This window comes from Notolepis coatsorum (genome assembly GCF_963971535.1).
Source record: "Notolepis coatsorum genome assembly, chromosome: 1".
Lineage (NCBI taxonomy): Eukaryota > Metazoa > Chordata > Actinopteri > Aulopiformes > Paralepididae > Notolepis > Notolepis coatsorum.
The window spans coordinates 169096686-169120733 of record NC_140165.1 but is presented as its reverse complement, the minus strand read 5'-3'; positions in this window follow the sequence as shown (position 1 = coordinate 169120733).

Below are 24048 nucleotides of genomic sequence, written 5' to 3'. Positions count from 1 at the left end.
AGACACAGAAAAATCTGATAGAGAGAGCGGCTGAGCCGCGGTACGTTTTCATACGAGCATTACTGCAAACCAACACAATAGTGTTGCAGCTCAATATCACTGTTTAAGCAACAGAGCACACAACTAACCTCTACCTTTATGTGAAGATTCAGGTCGAGGCAGAAAAAACCCTTTTTCAACCGAGTGTAGGCTGCAGGCCTTGCTTAAGCTCTAACATGAATGTAATGTCTAGGCCTCCTATCAAACCCATACTAGCGAAAGATTCACACGTTGCATCCCCATCATATGTTTGGTGAATAAACACACAGTTTGTTAACAAAAACTACAGTCCCTCCTTAGAAGGGACTCTTTATTTTTCAACAAATCATAGTAGGGCCGGGAAGGGAACAGGGGGGGACCACAGAGGGAAAAAGTCATTATCTTTAGCGATGCCTGCCACGAGCCGCTCGGGATTTGCCACCCCGGGGAGCCCCGGAGGGACGGTAAACGATCGGCGGCTGGTCTCGATGATCCCTACCGTCACCTCCGGGCGTAGATGGGCCGGCTGCAGTGGCGGAGGCGCCCTCTCTCATCCTGGTCTTCTTCGCCGAAGGTCCAGCAGTGGCGGTGGTAGCAGCGGCGGCCACAGCGGAGGAACCTCGACGACGCGGCGGCCGTCTGACTCCACCGGCAACATCGGGCGGGGGGAAATGAGGCTGGAGCACGGAGCGCTCCTCCTGCATCTCCCTGCAGGTTGAGGTCATCAGCTGCAGTGCCGACCCGAATAATCCAGCATCGGAGAGGGGTGCCGTCAGAAGTGGAGTCCTCTTCTTCTCCGGCACACGCGCCTGCTCCAGCCAAAGGTGGCGCTGGATTAGAGTGGCCAGGGCTCGCACTTTCCCAGCGGCTATAGCCTGCGGCTGAATCAGATGCAGGATGGCTCCTGCCGACTGGGCGAGCTGATCATGTTGTAAATCAGTCAGCTCCGTGCCGCCCGTCAGTATCCCGGACATGAATCTCGCCAGCTGCGCGATGTTGGAAGTGGCAGCTAGAGATTGTGTCCCGGAGATAAATGACTGGTCACTCCAAAACGCCAACCGCCTCGCCGATTTCCCTTGGGGAACCGGCTTCCGTAACGGCTCCCACACCACCTCAGGACAAAGGAGCGCCGCCATCGGCCTATCAAGCCGTGGCAAGCCCTCCTTCATGCCGTTGAGGTTACAAATCAGCTGTGACTTTGTAAACAACAGTTATGGAATGACCAATTTCAGAGCAAGAAAGTAGACGCTGGATACAAGTTGAAAGTCAATGGCTTCAGGTTCTCAGTTGATTTATTCAGCAGGGCACCAGCGGTAGAAATACAGCAATATCACAGGATACAAAGAATCTCTCTGACACACAGCTTGTCCTGTCGTGTGTGTGTCCTCTAATGTCAAGATGTGTGGTTTATATGTGTTTCAACCGAATCTAAATGCTGTGATGTGATTTGCTTATCACTACCTGGGTAAACTGGTTTTGGTCTCTGTCTGTGTGAGATTCTAATGGGTGAGGGGGTGTGAGCTCTACTTTCGGTCACCTGCAATACTGGGTGTGTGTGTCAGCTAGCCATTCTGAATAATGCTATAATACTGTTGAAATAACTATTACTAATTAATCAAAAATACACTATAATATCAAATCTATTAGCCATGTGAACATAAATTGTTACTTCATTTCCTCTCTTGTGGATCAATAGGATCCACACAAGCAGAATTATTTATGTTTTAATCTCATATCCTAATTTGTATTTTTCCATATTGGTTACCGTTATTTTTAAGTTATTCCTATATTTAGCTTAACTAAATTAAACCATTAATATCTTTCAATGTATGTAACCTATCAATAGTAAGATAACATTTATATTCAGTTTTCCTAGACATTTTTTAAATGAAAATTAATATCAATCAGAAGAGTAATTTCTAAAATTCATAATAACAGAAATAATAATAATAAAAAATAAACAGAAGGAACTACCAATCAAGTTAATAATACTAAGAATAATATCTGGAAAGATAATAAAGAAAGGAAATAAAGAAAGAATGTTTAACAATAAAAATAATACAAGAAATAATAGTTCAAAGACTTAGTACACAAATTATAGTCCATTTGTCATAAATTGAATTTGTAAAAATTTAAAATAAAAATTGGTGGTCGATCTTTGCCGTTGGTTTTCTTCACGATCTGGTCTTACTGGTCGTCTGTCGTTCATTTTGTAGTGTTTGTAGTTCATCTGTCCATCTCCTCTCTTTAAGAGAAATATAGTATTTTGTTTCTCTTATATTGTGTTTTGTCATGCAGGCAATCAACCATTGTCTCATGGCCCACACTTCCTCCTCTCTTGGGGCAGGTGGGAGAGGTGCGGTGCCTCTGTCTGATGTCAGCCTGATGTTTGTGCGGGGCTCGGAATCCTGGTCGGATGACAGCTTGTTGTGGGGGCGGGGCTCGGAACCCCGGTTGGATGACCGCAGGCCTCAGTGACGTCTGGCCAGTGGGTTGGCCGGAGCTCTCAATCCGTGAGAGCTGGGCTTCCTGCCTGGTCCCTTGGTACCCGATGTGGCGATGTGGTGCCCCATTGTTGGGTCCTGACCGGCGCTTTGGAATTGTCAGTGGCGAGTATATACAATTTTTTTTTTAAATATGAAATATGAAATTTCATAACAATTTTTTATTTTTTTTTACCTCTCTTGTTTCTTGAGAGGTGGATCTTACCCCCCAATCAATAGGGATATAGGCTTCCTTGATTTTTCATCAAGGCTCGCTGTATCTTTTGGGTCTAGTTGTCATTCTTTGTGGCCTATGGCCTCTCGATGTCTTTGCACTCTGACAGGTGTGTTGTCAAATTCCAATGCAGTGTAGCCCTCGTCAGGTGTCTCCTCTTTGCTGCCCCCTCGATCTCCACCGTTGTCCTCCGATGACGGTCCTTCTGGCTGAGGGCTGCTCCCAATGACAGCCTCTTTGCCGTCATCCGTTGTCTGGTGCAGTGTGCCACCCTGGGACCACCTCCTGCAGGCCACCCTGGGACCACGTGGGCGATCGTGCCAATTGTTGCAGATCACCTTCTGTGGCCCCTGGTGTCGTCTCGGCCCCCCAGAGCTTCTGATGTGAATATGGCTCCACCTCTCTTGTCACTGGCTCCACCTCTCTTGTCACACTTTTGTCATCCCCTGTTGGCGTGTTGGGTCGTTGAACCTCTGTGCATGGTTGGCTCCTGGGTGGATCGCCTTCTCTCAGCTCTGTGTAGTCTCCTTGTGGACACATAATTTGTAGAGACTCCTTGGCCATGTTAGTTGTTCCCTACTCTATCTACTCTCACTCTATGTTCATAAAAACAATACTTAACTAACTATAGTACAGATCATTTCATATTCTGATTCAACCTTGTGTGTGCTTTTCCTTAATTTGTTTTTCCTTTCTTAAATATTCAGTTTTATAATTTCACTTTTTATTCCAGATTGTTTCTCTTCTCCACCAACATACGGTCTGAGAATTCAGCCCTGTTTAACTATTTCCTTAGCTAATTAATCTATATTTTTAGTTATTTCTCCATACATTTAAAATTATTTTCCTGTTGTCCATTTGCTTATAGAATAGTTTCTGATTCAACGTTTTTATTTCCTACTTATTGTTTCTAAAATTAATTGTACCCGTCTTCAACAATACATGGTCCATCTGTTACACTTTGATCCTGGACGGTGACTCTCACTGTAGTGTTATTTTATTCTGATTAGTATATTCTAGTGTCTGTTTGATTACCTCAGCTCAGTTGCACAGACCTGGGCCCTATTCCCCGTACCTGGTTCAACTAAGTCGATCAAGAGTCCCATTATCCAGATTCAGTTAACCCGATGTTTGAAGCCGGGATTTTCCTGTTCCTCGAAGGTGGATTCAGTCTCGTTAACTCAAACCAGACTTGAGACCCAGGATAAGTGCGCGCGGCCGCTTCAGTTGAAAAGCCAGCACGTATCGATAGCAGAGATCCTGATTCTCTAACGGCATTGATTGATTAATTGATTTAAAACTTTATTAACATATTGCAGTACGGCTCAATCGCCTCGCCGACAAGTTAAATGCGTTATCTATAGGCTAATTTTAAGTCCCTCATTACCTCAATCAATCAGATTATATTTCTTTAAACTTGCCTGCTGGATTGAATAATCAAATGAGATCTTGCTAGCAAAAATAATTAGTTAAACTGTTATACAGAATAACAATACGGCTCTCTTACCCATTGATTGATGTATGGTCGAACTTTTACTTATCTCCACTGTGGTGTAACGGTTTCTTCTTTTGACTTTCACGCAGACGGCCCGGGTTCGAAACCTAGTCTTTTCCTTCTTTTTGCAATGTAGGAATAATTCAATTTGGTGCACGTTGAGAGCTATATAAAGAATGACATCCTCAATGCATGTAGATTATAATATTTTAACTTAAAACTAGGCTACTTTTGCGTATAATCATTAATATTATATTCAAAAAAATTATATTGGTGACGCAGGGTTTCGAACACCGGTCGCCCGGTTGCCAGGATTGAGCACTACCGCTGCGCCACTGTGCCAGACGGGATAAATGCATTGTTTATCCATTAATAGAGGAGAGACCCGTGTTTAGAATATTCTTTCTTTTGAATTAAGTTTTATCTCTTTATTCTCAAATGCATTAATGTGACGTCAACGGCTCATTCAATTTCTCAAATCCGTCAAACAGCGCATCTCATCAGACATTTTAATCCCAGTTACAATATCACACAAAATCCACAATCCACGCATAGACACTTCAATTTTATGCTTGAATGAAACAAAATCCAGGCGCTCCTCTCCTTCCTCGCTCCTCATCCACAGCGGAGAATATGAAAGGAATCAGAGCCAAACGAGCGATAGGTTTCAATCATTAAGGATATCCCCGCGGGATTCACATTTGCAATGCTGCGCGTTGTTAAAATAACCACATAATGTGTACATCGCACCTAGCGAGCGCCACAGTATATATAACGTGCATTATTTAGGACAAAGTGAATTTAGTATCAGCATTTTGGGTCTATTTTACATTTCAAAAGCCCCCTCTGGAAGAATGGAGCACAAAAATGTAATTCAGAATGGTATAATGCAGATCCTAGACCAGGGGTAGGCAACCATAGGCACGCGTGCATAGGCACGCGGGGACATTTGCATAGACACAGGGGGCAGCAGTAAAAATTATTAAAAAAAAAAGAAAAAAAAAAGAATTTGCTCTGAAATATTATAGTGAAATATTTTGCACTGTTGTCGCATTTATCTTGTTGAAATCCTCCCACAGGTTCTTTTTACTACCACATATTTAATTGAGACCCGTTATTTGTTTATTATTTCAATTTAGCTGGAAATACATTGCTACATCATTCAGTAACATTTGCAGAGCCTTATAACAAAAACATGATTACGGTCACCATTGTAACCAGTGGGATTAATCAACAATTTTTATTATTTATTTTTCTATTTCATTGAACATTGCACATGTTAAAAGCCATTTTTTTTACTCAAAATGTGAGTATTACCAAGTCAACTTGTGTTCTTAAAACAATGACAATAAACATAGTTTTATTAGGTTGAAATAATGTGGTTGTGTACTTATTTTTCTGTTAACTTATTATGGATTGAAAACTGAAAACCTTAATGCACAGTAACTGAACTCAATATTTTTAAGTTCTGGTAACTTATTATTATAATTTTTTTTACAGTGTAGTCTTGCGATCAATCAAAACTTATTTACACGATATACCTCACATTCACCCTCCATTCACATCCTGGTGTTCTCCTGGTGTTCTCCATTAGGCCTGTAGGTGGAGCTATGACAGCACACGTACAGTACACACACCGATGGTGTGTGATGTGTCCAAAAATTCATGGGCAAATGTGAGTGAAATGGTCGCACTGTATGCAGCTGTTTGTCTGCATTGCATTCCCCCCCCCCCCAACTCAGATTTAGGGTTGATACAACCATCATAATAATATTGTTAATAATAACAATAACAATAATGATGTAATAATGTAAAAATTATCATTAAAAATACCTGATTATGAGAAGAAAAAAATTACGATGCATGGAATATTGTTGAGGCACACTAGTTACAACTATATTTCAAACAGGCACTCCATGTCAAAAAGGTTGCTGACCCCTGGTCTAGCGTGTGAGAATCATTTCAGGAAACGAGCTGTCACTTCTTTGCGGGGGCGTGGCCATGGTTCATCCGGCTAACTTGAACTTAACCCTGCTCTCGACCAGGCTCAAACTTTTTTATCTGTTGTCATGGTGATTTAGACAATCGCGCGTCGGGGAATGGGAAGGTCCGGCTTAAGTCAGGCTTGACCGAAAGTTATCCGGCTAACTCAGTTATCCAGGTACGGGGAACGGGGCCCTGGCCTATTACTATTTCTATGCTATTTTGAATTGTATACTATGTCTATTGTGCTTTTTATTTAAGTTAGTTTATATTTCCTAATCTTTTTTCTTTTTTTTTCTTGTCTTAATTTTCTATTATTTCACTTTTGTTGTACTTACCTCTCTTGTCCTGTGCACTCTTTTCCATCAGCTCCCACCAGGCAAACGGGGTCGGCGACAAAAATCCTTGATTTGTTTTATTCCATTAACTTGTCTTATATGTTCACTTTGTTTTTATATCAACTCTCACTGTGTCATGTTTCTATTCTTATGTGTGTCAAATCTCAAGTGGCCTTACTCTCTGTTTGTTGTATTTTTATTTTTTTTCTCCTGCCATTAAACATTTTCAGTCAATATGATTATAGTTTGCCAGTTTTGGGCTAACCTAACTGCAGGACGGCTTTTTGCTTTTTCACTCCCACAAGATCTTTGAATTTGCATTCACTTTGTCTGGTGCATTATTAGTCCAGAGATATGAGTCTGGAGATGTCACTTATTCGGTGTTGATAGTGTCCTCAATGCCTATTGCAATTTCTGTGTTTCACTCTCTTCACCTCCCCTTCTCTGTGTTCACTCTTTCAGTGAGTCTTTGCTCACAGTTATTTTTTACGGCTCCTGTAATCGTGAATGTGCCTGCCTTAGGTTGCTGCTGGTTTCTCTCCGTGCAGTCTTACCCGTCTTTGGCTATAATGAATTAATTCATTATCATTCTTCCATACCGGCCTGTTTTCAGCGTACTCGTTGGGACCGCGCCGCTTGTTGAGGGGAGGCATATTTGCACGCTGCCATTGCTGATTTAATGGCCTGCTTTGTTATTGTCTGAGTTGAGATTTCTCACCATTTTCCTTTTGCTCCAGAACTGTGATGTAGTCTCTAAGTAGGCTTCTCCTATTTCCTTTTCAAATTACTGTTCAGATTGTTTTTCAGAGACTTCCTTTGTACTCGGCAGAAAAAAAAAATGTAACTCCTAATTTGTGTGTGGTGTATATGTACGTGTGTATGTATGCATGTTTTTATATTGCTTCTAATATAGTCCTTGTCTCTCTTACACAAGCCTTCAGTTAGGTGACCTTGTTTTTTTTCTGTATTCCCTGTCTCTTGATCCGTTATATTTTTTACCTTATCTTGATGGACGTTTGTCACAGACTCCGTTCTCCCGGCGAGAGGCTGCAAAACAGTGCAAGATCAAAAAGAGACATGTTTACTATACAACTGTAATTTCAGATACAATTTCTTCAAAATGTTGCATAAATGTTGTTCTTTTAACATTATTTTTATTGAGAGAATTTGTGATAGAAATATAAAGATACTGTTTTGTTTTCGTTGTTTGTCTTATTTATACAACACAGGTTATGTTCAGAATATGAATCTCTGTTTTCACTTTCTCCTTTCTTTCCTCGACCTTCTCCACTTGTAGTTTCTTAAAGACAGAAGAACATGTTAGTCACGCGTTTTAGTCATTCAAACAGTATCATTCATTTCCTATGGGTATTAAACTGTGCTCAAATAGAATCTTCTTCTCTTTTCAGACCTTTGTGTCTTCCTGTTGCCACAACCGTAACAGGTTATAAGCCTCCGTTAATGATATTTGATGTCTCACTTTCCTGTATCACATAACCCTGTCGTCTGGTCCAGCCAAATTAAGGGATACTACAATGTCAGAATCTATGACATCAACTATAATTCACTTTAATCAACCGCCAACCTAAAAGTGATTTCTTCATATTCTGCGCTGAATATGAAAAATCAATCTTAGCTCCATTTCCTAATTCGCTTCCAAGATTTATATTTGAATACATTTTATTCTAGTCTTGTCTACTTCTATATTTTCCTTGTTGGAAAAGGATTCAGCTTGTTTTTGCATTTTAAATTAATAATTGATTCTCTATATCCTCTCTTTTTGACTCTGTCCTTAGTACAGAATCAAAATGTAAATACTGTTTGGTGTCATGTGTACTCATTCACTTATTATCACATATTTTGAAACATCTTATTGATTATTGTACCATATCATCAACAACAGGGAAATCACTCCATATGTGGTCTCCTACATTTGCATTAAATATATTCAAAACATTCCCTTCTATATAATTAAAAACGTTTAGTCTTAACTAGCCCACTGGTATAAACCATTGTCTCTTAGTAAAACATTAATCAATTGCACTCACAGAATAATTTCTTCCTTCATTATTCACTTATTGAATCTAAACACATCTAAACACATCAGTATTATTTTCTGTTAGTGCCTGCATCCTCAACAGGTCACACCTCCCGCAGTCATTCATAAGTATGCAAGTTACCCCCCTTGGACATCTGTCTTCTCGACATATATCCACCTGTCATCAGCTGTGTCATTTACACAAGTATTAACTGGCTTTATCCAGTATGCATACAACCGGCCATCATCCACTGTTTGGGAATGAAGGCCTGTCGCCAATATAACTGCCCCTAATGTAACTGACAGCACAGTGAGGCCAATCAGAATGAGATACACATTTTTAACCTGTTTGTTCCTGTCTGCAATCTGTAAGGACAAAGCAATGTCCTTTATCTAATAACTAATTATACTCCTGAATTATACTATCCGTAATAGCAGTGTTCTCTATCTGTGTGTATTTACCCGCAAGGCAATTTCTTTATAAGCAACCCTCTCTGCATAGTTCTAAGGAGCTAATGCCTCTTTTGATATAGTAAAAATATCAATAAAAACAATAAAATATACATTCAACACTTGTACTATACATATTCACACAAATAATCATCATTTAATCACTACTAAGTGTTCAATTTGTTCATACACTTCACACTCCAATCATAGGCCTCTAATTTAACTGTATTTAACTGGTCAGACATACTGCATATAGACTCACTCCCTCCCCCATTTTAACTATTTTTAATCTCTCCCAACATCAAGTGTCCTCTTTTGTGTTAACTGTGCGAGTTTTAACCTGATACTCTGTGTATGTATATATCTGATATTTGTGTACTAAATTTGCAATGTGATTAATCTAACATGAATCGATATAAACTATATTATACGTGTTTATGCTGTTCTTAAAATGCTCGTTTTTGTACCTCTAAGTATAGTTTTGAACGTTCTTGAAAACACGTAGTTCCTCAGTACCAAGGACAGCGCTTTTGTAATATAGTGCATTCAATGTCTTCTCATATCACGCGCAGTTTTTTTTACACATCATATAATACTACATTGTCTCCTTATTAAAGGATTTAACGTTATTAAGTGCATTTCACATTCTTATTGACCCAAGAAGACATTTTCCTGGCCAATAAGTAAAGCAATATCCGGATCTCAATCCTCTTCTCATTCTCCTTCGCCCTGTAATGTGATTTTTCATTTATCATTAGTTTTATTTTTTAACATCGCACATCTGCGGCCCACTCCAATTATAATTAACCTAGCCAATTTCCCTAAACATTTGAATACATACATTACCGGAGCTACCAGGCATATGCATGTACCTAACGTAATTTCTCAAGCCACCCTAATGATGTCTATATTTTCCAAATCGCTAAAAATCCACTTCCTAAATTCAGCAGATTACACATTACATGCGAATTGCAATGTTATTTCCCTCGTTTTCATAGTAAGATCTATATTAACTTCGTATACTAGTCATACGGCTAACACGCCAATTGTTTTTATTCATAATACTTTGTTTTATTTTTTTTAACATCGCATATCTGCGGATCACTCCAATTGTAATTATTTTGTTTTATTGTTTTAACAACGCACATCTGCGGCTCACTCCAATTGTAATTAACCTATACTATTTGCTTACTATTTCGGCCAAACGCTTAAAAACGAGATAACTTTAAAGATAGATTCTCTTTATTCTGTGATTCTCCGTAAACTCCGTTGTGTCTTGCCAACATGTTACTTTCCTCCCCAAATCAGTTTTTCTCTCCTTCTGGCAGTGGTACACAATTTCACATTTTGTTAACATGTTTGCAGTTCTACTCACCTTCAGCTTTTGAAGAAAGGAAACTCAGTGTTTGAAGAGAATAGCGATGTCCTCCTTAGTTGTTTTGAAGAGTTCTGCTGGCGAGGTCCAAAAGTTGTTTGTTTCTTTTTGTTGGTTCGGTCCTAATTCTGGTTTATCGTCCCCGGGTTTCTGGCACCATTCATGAGGTTACAAATCAGCTGTGACTTTGTAAACAACAGTTATGGAATGACCAATTTCAGAGCAAGAAAGTAGACGCTGGATACAAGTTGAAAGTCAATGGCTTCAGGTTCTCAGTTGATTTATTCAGCAGGGCACCAGCGGTAGAAATACAGCAATATCACAGGATACAAAGAATCTCTCTGACACACAGCTTGTCCTGTTGTGTGTGTGTCCTCTAATGTCAAGATGTGTGGTTTATATGTGTTTCAACCGAATCTAAATGCTGTGATGTGATTTGCTTATCACTACCTGGGTAAACTGGTTTTGGTCTCTGTCTGTGTGAGATTCTAATGGGTGAGGGGGTGTGAGCTCTACTTTCGGTCACCTGCAATACTGGGTGTGTGTGTCATTCATCAGTGTGTGTGGTCTACTTAACCAGTCTGTCTTGTTAGTTTAGACAATGGTCACTGTGTGTGTGTGTGTGTGTGTGTGTGTGTGTGTGTGTGTGTGTGTGTGTGTGTGTGTGTCAATCAGGTTTGTCAAGGTCAAGCCAAACTGTGGTCAGCTAGCCATTCTGAATAATGCTATAATACTGTTGAAATAACTATTACTAATTAATAAAAAATACACTATAATATCAAATCTATTAGCCATGTGAACATAAATTGTTACTTCACCGTCTACCAAACCCACCACCCGCGTGACTTGCACGTAGGCGGGAGTAAGGCCCATGATGTGGGAGACCACCTGTCCCTGACAGACGTAGGCCTCCATTGAAGGGAAAAATGGGCAGACAACGTCCACCCCTCTCACCGGGCGACGTTGCCATAGATGACCTATGAGATCGTCAGGGATAGGAACAGGCAGTGGCTGCGGCAGCGGCACGCCGTTTGCGACTGCCGCCGCCGCCATGAGCTCGGGGAACAAAGCACGCAGTTCCCCCTGCATACTTTCCCCCTCCGAGCCTGCGTCCCTCACATGCAGCAGACCACTGGTTAAGGAGCCACATTCTGATGTGGCTGATAGCAGGGCATCCCGCCGCCGAGTCGGAGGTTCTAACCCAACATCTGCGGACGAGGAACCCCAAGGAGACATCTCACCCCCCTCCAGTGTTACCTGGACAGGCGGGAGACATGTCTCCACCGGGCCTTCGAACAAGAACCCGTCCGCCTCTATCATGTAGTCCTCTGTTTCCATCGGCCATGTAGAGTCAGACGCATCCTCATCCGGCTCCAGCAACTCACCAAAACCAGGACGTTCGCGTCTGCAAGCTACCATCTTGCGACGGGAGCGAGCTGACGCAAAAGGTTTGCGTCTCAAATCCCCCGCAACCAAGCGGACGACTCCCCGGAAGCAGAGGAACCAGAGCCAGGACCAGGCCATCCCACAGGAGACGACGCTGGTGCACCAGCTCCTTGGAGAGGCAAACTACCCATCGGACGCCTACCGGGCATGGCTGCCGACCACAAGAGAGGCCTCAACCCCGCTCCAAGACGTACGACGGAGGCGGAAATGGAGAACCGCTGGTGAAGGGTGGCGTTGCGAGCGCGGCCCTCCGAGGTAAACATTATGACTTAGCTTTTTTCTTTTGAAATATATGAGAGAAGAAAAAAGCAAGAAAAAATTTAAACACGTATCAACTTTCTTCAACTAAACAACCTCGTCAAGTGTGGGTATCTACCGAAGGCACTTCCTTGTGGTGAAAGTGAAGAAGGAGGCGAGTAGGTGACCACACACCTGCTTATGAAGGTACGCGGATAGGGGTGTGGCCAGACGAATGTTGGTATGTAAAGGTACATTGTGGAATTTTTTATTCAGTGCGCGTGCACGAAGTGAAGTCAGTGCAGACTGACGCTGAGCGGAGGCCAGAATGAAATAGAACTGACACACGAGTGTAAAAAGTACCCAGAAATTATACTTAAGTGAAAGTATGGGTACCGTCTCAAAATCTGACTCAAGTAAAAGTCAAAGTATCTGGCTAAAAACACACTTGAGTAAGGGATAGACCAGGGGTCTCAAACTCATTCCATCGTGGGCCAAGTTTTCATTTTAACTATACATTGCACCAGGTGAGTTAGTTGAAGAGGTGAGCCAATTAGTGAAATCATCAGCTGGTGTTTAGGCAAGGCTGGAATGAAACCAAGCATACACTCTGCCCACAATGGAATGTGTTCTGCGATAGACAATGCTGAAATGAAAGAACAGAGGACACTTTTTTTGCATTAAAATTATTTAATGCACTTCTCCATTGAAGGTAAACTAACATGGACGGCATTCACATCACAGCATGAATAATATCACAATATTAAAAACAGAATGGTGTATCCTGAATAATATCACAATATTAACCACAGCATAGTGGATTATCCTGAATAATATCACAATATTAACCACAGCATAATGCGGATCTGACTGTCTATTCTTCTGATAGCAGGTGTTTAATCAAAGATCCCGCTTTCTTTTTTTTCTAACGACCAATCAGCATGGGTATGGGCGGGTTCATTTTCCATTGATTGGGATTTGATTGGCTGTTTACCTGCGGTCGCAGGATTAATAACGTTAATGTTAGTTCGGCCAGATAAACAATTAAAATATACTAATTAAAATGGTTGGACCTGTGAGATTTGTAGGTTTGTAGGTCTGCATTTTAAATGTAAGGAGTAAAAAGTATGTTTTTTTTTCTCTGAAATGTAATGGAGTAAAAGTACAAAGTATACAAACCTAATAATACTCGAGTAAAGTACAAATCCCCCAAAACAGTACTTAAGTATTGTAACGAAGTACAATTACTCAAGTACTTTACACCCCTGCTGACACAACACGTTTTCCACAATAACACAAGTCACAAGTAAGTCTCAAGTCTTGACACTCAAGTCCCTAGTCAAGACAGGCAAATCTCAAGTCAAGACAGGCAAGTCTCAAGGCAAGTCTCAAGTAAATCACAAGTCTTAAACTTTAGGTTTTGAGTCCTAAACACGTCCTTATGGGTTCTTTATCAAATGTATGCCATTTCAGAATAGTTTGTAGCAGTGGAGGAATCTTTAGGGAATCTTTCTAAATGTAATGTTCATATTACTGGTACTATATAGTATTATAGTAAGGCCTTCAGTTTCCACAGGCACCCATTTGCCTTTCACCTGATAAACTTTGCACTGCAGAGAAAATCTGTGTGAATCAATGTGTCTCCTACTACAATGTAGGCTATACTTGTGTGATAAACAAAACAGGTTAACATTAGTACTTTTGTTAAGAAAAAATTATTCATTTAGCATTTGTCAAATTTAAAAAGATCTCAGAATAAACAGATAAAAAGACCCATTTCTGAAACTCAAGTAGTTAGTTTAACACTTTGAAGGAATTATTTAATGCGTTTTCTGCTATTGGAAAATGATAAAGAAATAACTTTTAAAGCATGTTAGTTGTTTGCATTCCATAATAATAATAATAATAATAATATTTGGATGAAAATAACGTGTCTTGAAAGAAAATTAATGACAAACAAACTATTGTAACTATTCTTCTATTCCCACAGGCTATCAATGACTAACATTTAGGAGATTCCCTTTGTTAGAGATCTATTCTTGTGAGTGACAGGGGCTTAAAGTTTCTACGCACCAACTCTGCCGAGGGACAGGACTATTATGTAACATGTCATGGGAAAAGAGTGGGGGGGCTTCACCTGAAAGTATTTGTCAAAGCAAACACCACCTACCAGAGGTCCACATGACCATACAGTGAACTTGGCCTAGGGGGAACCTGTTCTAGCGGAACCTGGTCTAGAGGAACCTGGCCTAGGGGAACCTGACCTAGAGGAACCTGGCCTAGGGGAACCTGACCTAGAGGAACCTGTCCTAGAGGAACCTGTCCTAGGGGAACCTGTCCTAGGGGAACCTGTATTAGAGGAACCTGGTCTAGGGGAACCTGTCCTAGAGGAACCTGGCCTAGGGGAACCTGCCCTAGAGGAACCTGGTCTAGAGGAACCTGGCCTAGGGGAACCTGCCCTAGAGGAACCTGGTCTAGAGGAACCTGGCCTAGGGGAACCTGCCCTAGAGGAACCTGGTCTAGAGAAACCTGGCCTAGGGGAACCTGCCCTAGAGGAACCTGTTCTAGGGGAACCTGTCCTAGAGTAACCTGTCCTAGAGGGACCTGCCATAGAGGAACCTGGCCTAAAGTAATCTGGCCTAAAGGAACCTGCCCTAGAGGCACCTGTCCTAGAGGAACCTGTCCTAGGAGAACCTGGCCTAGAGGAACCTGTCCTAGAGGAACCTGGCCTAGGAGAACCTGGCCTAGAGGAACCTGGCCTAAAGAAATCTGTCATAGAGGAACCTGCCCTAGAGGAACCTGGCCTAAAGAAATCTGTCATAGAGGAACCTGCCCTAGAGGAACTTGGCCTAAAGAAATCTGTCATAGAGGAACCTGCCCTAGAGGAACCTGGCCTAAAGAAATCTGTCATAGAGGAACCTGCCCTAGAGGAACCTGGCCTAAAGAAATCTGTCATAGAGGAACCTGCCCTAGAGGAACTTGGCCTAAAGAAATCTGTCATAGAGGAACCTGCCCTAGAGGAACCTGGCCTAAAGAAATCTGTCATAGAGGAACCTGCCCTAGAGGAACCTGGCCTAAAGAAATCTGTCATAGAGGAACCTGCCCTAGAGGAACTTGGCCTAAAGAAATCTGTCATAGAGGAACCTGCCCTAGAGGAACCTGGCCTAAAAAAGTCTGTCATAGAGGAACCTGCCCTAGAGGAACTTGGCCTAAAGAAATCTGTCATAGAGGAACCTGCCCTAGAGGCACCTGGCCTAGAGGAACCTGGCCCCAACATGTTCAAATGCCCCCACTCTTTCAAATCTTTTTTATTATTATTATTTGTATTTATTGCAGAGCAATGCCAAAACAAAACAAACATAACTTCCATATAACCCTAACTTTCCTAACAAAACAAAAATACAAAATCTAACCTAACTTCTAAATAGAAAACATGAGAACATTATACAAAAGAAAACAGGGCTCAGAGGAACCTCACCTGCAGTTCATCACTCCCACACACAGACACACAGACTAATTACTCAGACAGGGAAGGCAGAGGAGCAGGTTAACTGATGCAACACGTTTTCCACAATAACACAAGTCACAAGTAAGTCTCAAGTCTTGACACTCAAGTCTCAAGTCAGAACAGGCAAGTCTAAAGTCAAGTCTCAAGTCAGAACAGGCAAGTCTCAAGTCAAGTCTCATGTCTCAAGTCAGAACAGGCAGTCTCAAGTCAAGTCTCAAGTCTCAAGTCAGAACAGGCAAGTCTCAAGTAAATCACGAGTCTTAAACTTTAGGTTTGGAGTCCTAAACAAATCTTCTGGGTTCTTTGTCAAATGTATGCCTTTTTCATAATAGTTTGTAGCAGTGGAATGGAATGGTATGGTAGAAAAGATTATTCACTCATAGCCTATTGATGTTTCCTTTATCAGGAATACTTTATATTAAGGTCTTATGTGTTCATTAATAGGTAATAGGTTCCTTATACATCATTATAAGATGACTTATTAATATTATTATGTGTTAATAAAACTATGTCAAGTCAAGTCAAGAGTTTTATTTGTCACGGCATACGAGTATACAATGAAATGCGGGTGGTCTTACCCGCAATGATGTGCATTATACAATAGTAATAACATATAATAGAATCCAATAGAACGACATTGTGCAATAAAACAAGTAAACAGAGTAGGGCATATCGGTATATGTACATAAGTTATTTACAGAGCATGGTAGGACATGCTAGGTCCTGTGGTAGTGCAATACACTGTTAGCTACGGATGAGGCACTGGGTCTTTATGTACATGCTATATTATACAATCTCAAGTTATACTATACCATTCTTAAAGTGACCTTTCCTTAGTGGCCATAAGTGTGGACGTGTGCAGCATGAGTGTGTGCTTGCTCATGTTAAAGTGGCTGCTAGTGTGTGAGCGTGTACAGTGTGTGTGTCGTGTGTGTGCTCATGTGTGCTTGTGTGTGGAGAGTTCAGTGTTCAAGGCTCTGATGGCCTGGGGGAAGAAGCTGAGCCGAAGTCTCTCTGTCCTAGTAGCTGGTGTTCGCAGGCGTCTGCCTGACCTCAGCAGCATGAACAGGCTGTTGTTGGGGTGGTGAGGGTCTTTCATTATTCTGCAGGCTCTGGATTTGCACCTCTTGTTGTAGGGGTGGTAGTGCAATACCCGTGGTACGCTCGGCTGAGCGCACCACTCTCTGTAGGGCCTTCTTGTCCTGTGCCGTGCTGTTGCCATACCAGGCAGTGATGTTTCCAGTCAAGATGCTCTCTACAGCTCCGGAGTAGAAGGACTGGAGTATCTTCCCAGTCCCATTTCATTAGTAATAGTAAGACTATAAAAAACATGAATGAGGTGGTTAATGAATTCAACAATTTTTTTGTAAATGTGGGGCCAAATCTGGCAGATGCCATTCAAAACCACGATGAACCATTACAGGAAGGATGGAGAGGAGATAGTAAAGTACTGCAGTCTATGTTTTTGGGAAATGTCAGTGAAGCAGAAATCATATCCATTGTATCAAAGTCAAAGAATAAGACATCCATTGACAGTGATGGGATAGATATGATTATAGTGAAGAAGACAATTGATTGTATAATCAAACCTCTCTGTTATATTTGTAATCTTTCTTTTCAGACAGGTATTTTTCCAGACAGGATGATGGTAGCAAAAGTGATCCCACTTTACAAAGTAGAAGATAAGCACAGCTTCACTAACTATAGACCAGTGTCATTGCTCTCACAGTTCTCGAAAGTGCTTGAAAAACTGTTTTCGCATAAGTTAGATGGTTTTGTGGAAAAGAACAAACTGCTGAGCGAAAGCCAGTATGGCTTTAGGCAAAACAGATCAACAGCGACTGCCTTAATGAATATTATTGAAGAAATAACAACAGCAACAGATAAAAGGAAATTAACAATAGGGGTGTTTATTGATTTAAAAAAGGCATTTGATACCTTAGATCATAATATTCTAATTTCTAAATTACGTTCATATGGTGTGAGAGGAATGGTTCTCCACAATAGGCAATAGGAGTAGTTATCTCCACAATAGGCAACAATATGTGCAGTTGGCAGATGTCAAATCTGAGCTCATGAAAATTGAATGTGGGGTCCCGCAAGGTTTGGTTTTGGGGCCCAAACTCTTTCTTTTATATATTAATGATATTTGTGATGTTTCAAAACTATTACAGTTTGTCTTGTTTGCTGATGATACACATTTTTTTTGCTCTGGAAATAATTTAAAGGAACTAGCTGAATATATTGTGTATGAAATGACAAAGCTAAAGAAATGGTTTGATGTAAATAAGCTACTGAATCTGAAAAAAACTAAATTTATGATTTTTGGCAATCGAAAACTAGATGAAAATATAGTACTGACCATAGATGGAGTTGATATAGAGAGAGTTAATGAATTTCGTTTTCTTGGTGTGATTATGGATGATAAATTAACATGGAAATCACACATAGCACACGTTAAAAAAAAAGATGTCCAAGAGTATTTTTGTTATGAATAAAGTAAAGGATGTGTTAGAGTATGAGGCAATGAGAACACTCTACTGTTCACTCATCTCACCTTATATCAGTTATTGTGTTGAAGTATGGGGGAATACTTATGGGACCAATATAAAACAATTATATATACTACAGAAGAGGGCTGTAAGAATCACACATAAAGTGAGTTATCGAGAACACACAAATACATTATTTATTAAATCTAGAATAATTAAACTTGAAGACATGGTTAAGTTTCAAACAATGTTAATTATGTTTAGGGCAAGAAATAATACACTGCCAGAAAAACTACAAAATCTTTTTCATTTAGAAAGTGAGTTTAGTAGGAGAAAATACAATTTTAAACATCAGTTTGCACGTACCACACTTAAACAGATGTGTCCTTCAGTTATTGGTGTAAAGTTGTGGAATTCTCTCCATAGCGAGCTTAAGGGATGTAATAGTGTTTATCAATTCAAAAACAATTATAAAAAAAAATATTTAGTCAGTATGAAAATCAAATGTGATCTGAATAGTGAGATCTTTTCTTTTTTTCTCTTTCTTTTATTCTTTATTCTTTATTATTATTATTATTATTATTATTATTATTATTATTATTATTATTATTATTATTATTATTATTATTATTATTATTATTATTATTATTATTATTATTATTATTATTATTATTATTATTATTATTATTATTATTATTATTATTATTATTATTATTATTATTATTATTATTATTATTATTATTATTATTATTATTATTATTATTATTATTATTATTATTATTATTATTATTATTATTATTATTATTATTATTATTATTAATTTTTTTTCTTGTTTAACTGTGGATTGTGTTTCTTGTATAATGGTATAAATTTATATTTTTGTAAATTAGGTTGTACGCCGACCATTAAGTAAATACTTGTTTAGTTTAGGAATAAGGGGCAGGTAACTATAAGATTTATTCTTCTTCCTGCTCCTTTTGTCCATGGAATGATATTTATGATTGTGTAATGAAGAAACTCTGATTGTATGATTCCATGTGGCAAATAAAAACTCTGAACTGAACTGAACTGAACTTCCTTAACTGTCTCAGGTGGTAGAGGTGCTGCTTCGCCTTTTTTACGACTGAGTCTATGTGTGTTGTCCATGTCAGGTCCTCTGAGATGTGGACCCCCAGGTACTTAAAGCTGCTCATCCTGTCCACGGTATAGCCCCGTTTATCCTCAGTGGTGTGTGTGTCTCCTGCTGTCCTCTCCTATAATCCACGATCAGCTCCTTGGTTTTACCAATGTTCAGGAGCAGGCTGTTGTCCTGGCACCAGCGTTCCAGTACCTCAACCTCCTCCCGGTAGGCCTTCTCGTCGTTGTCCGAGATCAGCCCCACCACCACTGTGTCATCCGCAAACTTCACTATGGAGTTGGAGCTGAACTTGGCCACACAGTCGTGTGTGTATAGTGAGTACAGCAGGGGGCTCAGAACACAGCCCTGGGGGGACCCGATGCTCAGGGTGATGGTGTTGGAGGTCTGACCCCCACCCTGACCGCCTGGGGCCTTTCGCTCAGAAAGTCCAGTATCCAGGCGCTCAGAGCGGAGCTCAGACCCAGCTCGATCAGCTTGTCCACCAGTCTGGTGGGGACTATGGTGTTGAACGCTGAGCTGTAGTCAATGAACAACAGTCTCACATAGCCCCCCTTCTGGCGGTCAAGGTGAGAGAGGGTGCTGTGCAGTACTTGGGAGACCGCATCATCAGTGGACCTGTTTGTATGCAAATTGCATAGGGTCCATATCACTGGGGAGGGAGGCACAAATGTGATCCTTGACCAGCCTCTCGAAACATTTCATGGCCACAGAGGTGAGTGCCACCGGTCTGTAGTCATTGAGACATGTTGGGGAGGTTTTCTTTGGTACAGGGATGATGGTAGACATCTTGAAGCAGGCAGGGACCACTGACTCCGCCAGGGATCGATTAAATATGGCGGTGAACACAGGGGCTAGCTGGTTAGCACAGGACTTAAGTATGCGTCCTGTTATTCCATCTGGGCCAGCAGCTTTTCTGGTGTTCACCTGCATAAATGCTCTTCTCACACTGTGTACCGACAATGAGAGAGCGTCCCCGCCCCCCGTGGATGCCCCCCCCCTCCACAACAGCCGGCGCGCCAGTGACGTCACTAGCCGTTGAGCTAGTGGCGCTACTGTCTGCACCAAACCGAGCGTAGAAAGAGTTGAGTTTGTCCGCGAGAGAGGCGTCGTCGCTCCCCATTGAGGGGGCGCTGACTTTGTAGTCAGTTATCGTCCTCAGTCCCCGCCATAAGCCTCTTGTGTCATTCTGTGCCATTTGTGTCTCCATTTTGTCAGCATACGTCCGTTTTGCAAGTTTAACAGCCTTGCGCAGAGTATAGACTGTAGCCTTATACTCCTCCATGTTTCCTGACTCTCTGCCCAGGTTGTAGGCAATGGTGCGAGATTTCAGAGCTGCTCTGATAGTACTGTCCACCCACGGTTTCTGGTTTGGGAACACCCGCACCTTCTTTTTGGGAACAATACTGTCGGCAAGTGATGTTATGAAACTCACGACCGTGTCCGCGAACTCGCTGACATCACTGGCGCTTCCTTGAAACATCCCCCAGTCTACGTCCTCGAGAGCGTCCTGAAGCGTGGCCTCTGATTGGTCGGACAATTTTTTTGCCTCACGTGACACGACGGTGTCACGTGATCTCTGTCTGTAAGCAGGGAGCAGGTAAATGGAGTCATGATCGGACGTGCTAGTAGCCCCCGCTAATGGCGGAGAGCCGGTACAGCTTTGTAGCCGGCTCTGAACGGGGTGTAGCAGTGGTCGAGCGTGTTTCCCCCTCTGGTGGAGCAGGCGATGTGCTGAAAGAAGGATGGCATCACTTTTTTCAGATTTGCCTTGTTGAAATCGCCGGCTACGATCATGGCTGCATCTGGATGTTTTATCTGATGAATGCTGAGATGCTCCGCCAGTTCCGCCAGAGCCCTGACGGTGTTTGCCTGGGGAGGGATGTATACTGCAGTCAAAATGATGGCGGTGAACTCTCGGAGTAGGTGGAATGGGCGGCATTGAATGGCCAGATGTTCCAAATCCGGCGAGCATGAACGGGAGAGTACCTTTACCTCCTTGGGATTAACCCAACTGTTGTTGGTCAGAAGGCATACCCCCCGCCGATGCTCTTACCGGAGGCTTCCGTGCGATCCGCTCGGAAGACGGTGAAGGAGTCCGAGGGAGAGACGCTGTGACGCTGTGATCCGGAGTCGCTGAGTGTTAATAATAGCATCATAAACACATTTATTGTTAGATTATTAGATTAGAGGTTACATTCATAAGCACTTATAAGACACTTGTTAATAATGTATAGGCCACTTAAGAATGTTAACCTCTTAAACCCTAGCCCTATTTTCAGAAAATCCGCCTAAAAATACATACCTAAGTAAATGGAAGATTGCTCCACTTCTACAAGGCCATTATGTTCTTGGTATCTAGGGACATCTATGGATCTCGGTGAATGTATTCAGTGTCAGAAATATTGTGTCTGTTACTAGTAAATTGTAATGAACCAAAGGAGAATATCAATACATTTAATCTTTGACGGTGAATAACACCATGCTAAAATTGACCAGACATGAAAATAATTAGATAGTTAAACAGAAGGTTTTGTAGATACAGTACTGAATTCTGCCATCCGGACACATGCAATTTTAAATATGATTATAGAATATCAGGCCTATAAATTACCTTATTATAGCCAAGTCGTACATCTATGGATCGGGCCATATCTCCCATTTCCAATGGCAGAGTTCAATCTGGATTTAATATCACCAGGCTTGCAGCAAAAACCATGAATGAAATCTACTGTAAGTACAGTTACTTGTTTTTAATGTAAATTTCTCCGCCATTTTTCATCAGATTGCACCACCGTTTTTTGCTAGACGTTCACAGAAAGGTAGAGAAACTAACTGTGTTCTAATGTATGCCAATAACATTCAGGTTTGTGGGAGATAATCCCAAAAAATTACAGAAATAAGAAAGTAAACCCAGAAGTCAGATGATTGACAGGGGCTGGCATGAGCTTGGTAGTGTAGTTTTTCGAAATTACAAAGCCCATATGACTACAAACAAAATGGCGGCACGCATTTCCTAGCGTCAATATTTGCCTGTTTCTGACTAGATTTCTAAAACTCATATTTCACTAATAACACTTTAAACTATTGGTAACCAAACATATTGCTGAAAATATACAATTTGACTGCTGTTTTGACAGGGTTAGGGTCTTTACTCTTGGCTTCATTTGAAAAAGAAATGCAGCATTAACTCTTTAATTGCCAAATCCGAGATAAGTCGGGTTAACTCGTTGGCTGCCAGACCCGAGATATCTCAGGTTTTGGTTGTTTATTCTTTTATTCTATATTTTTATTCATTATTCATCCAAGGATCTTGGTGTTACCATATAGGGAATGAGTCTGAGGTGCAATACCGGCCGCATCCAACTAGACGACAGTATCGAGCACCCTTTGGTGGTGTAGTGGTTAACACTGTCGCCTCACAGCAAGAAGGTCAAGGGTTCGATTCCCGCTTGGGGACCAGGTTTCCGCATCGCCAGGTACCCAGGTGGGGTATCTCCCAAGCCTTTCTGTGTGGAGTTTGCATGTTCTCCCCGTGCTCGCAAGGGTTTCCCCCCCGATAAGATAAACCCAATGGAAAAACATGCACAACAACAAGATCGCTAACGCTGTGGCGTCCTTGACGAAGACGGACAGGAGCACTTGGATTGGTCCCCTGGCGTGGCTCACGTTGACGCCTGTCTGCTCCCGGCTGCCCTTGGGGGGGAAGGACGACGGGATGGGTTAATTGCAGATACGAATTGCATGCATGCATCGCATGTGTGCCGATTGATGACCTCTGAGCAGGTCCTAAATTATTATTATTATTATATGTGACTTGCTCTTACAAAATCAGTCACATTGACCCGAAAACACATTTTGAGATGTATACACCAATGGGAAGAGGAGAATGTTAGCTTTCCAATGATACCAATATCACCTTTCTACTCCAAATATAAAGCAAGTTATTACAATAGTTAGTTACTACATATCGGATGTCAGCATAACCTTATTGTGAAGAAAAAAGCCTTCAAAGTTTTCAGTTAATTAATTAGAATACATTTATTTAATAAAAAAAATAAAAAATAAAAATGTTACTCACACACCTGGCCCGAGGGACAGAATGTCTGGGACATGTAAGTAGATCTCAAAGTAATATCCTGCAGGGACCCTCAATGGGGAAAACACGTACATAGGATGAAATCTGAGAACACACACTTAACGTTAGATCATACGAGTAATTTTCAACGCCTTGGCCCGAGACAACAAACACCATGATATTTTTCAACACGGCATCAAGGATATCAATGACGTTATGCTGCCACCTCAGTTTACAAAAAGTAACAGCAGTCACGTTAACAAAACTATAAGCTAAACTAATCTAAACATTTCACATAACTGTACCTGTGAATGGGACACACACAACCAGCAGGTCAAACAATGGCCTGTGCAATGGTCAAATGTCTCCGGGCGCAGTTTTCTGGGTTGGGCCAGTCGAGCGGTTCTCTCGGTTGCATTGAAGCGCGTCAAATGCTCCCGATCCATATGTTGTGGTGGGTTATGTCGTGGACCAAATGGACATCCCGATCACAGATCACAGGTAAGGACTATGCAATGCTTTTATACCGATCGAGCTGATCAATGTTTTTGTGTTCAATACGAATGCCGTTACTGGCAATCAAATAATCAGAAACGCCCCCCCCCCCCCCCCCCCCTTTCATGCATTCATGATGAAACATAATACCTATTATATAGATTTGATTTGGGAGTAGTAGCGTGTCCAGGCAAGAAACGGCAACACTTATAGTAGGATTCACGTATGAGGCTATAACACAG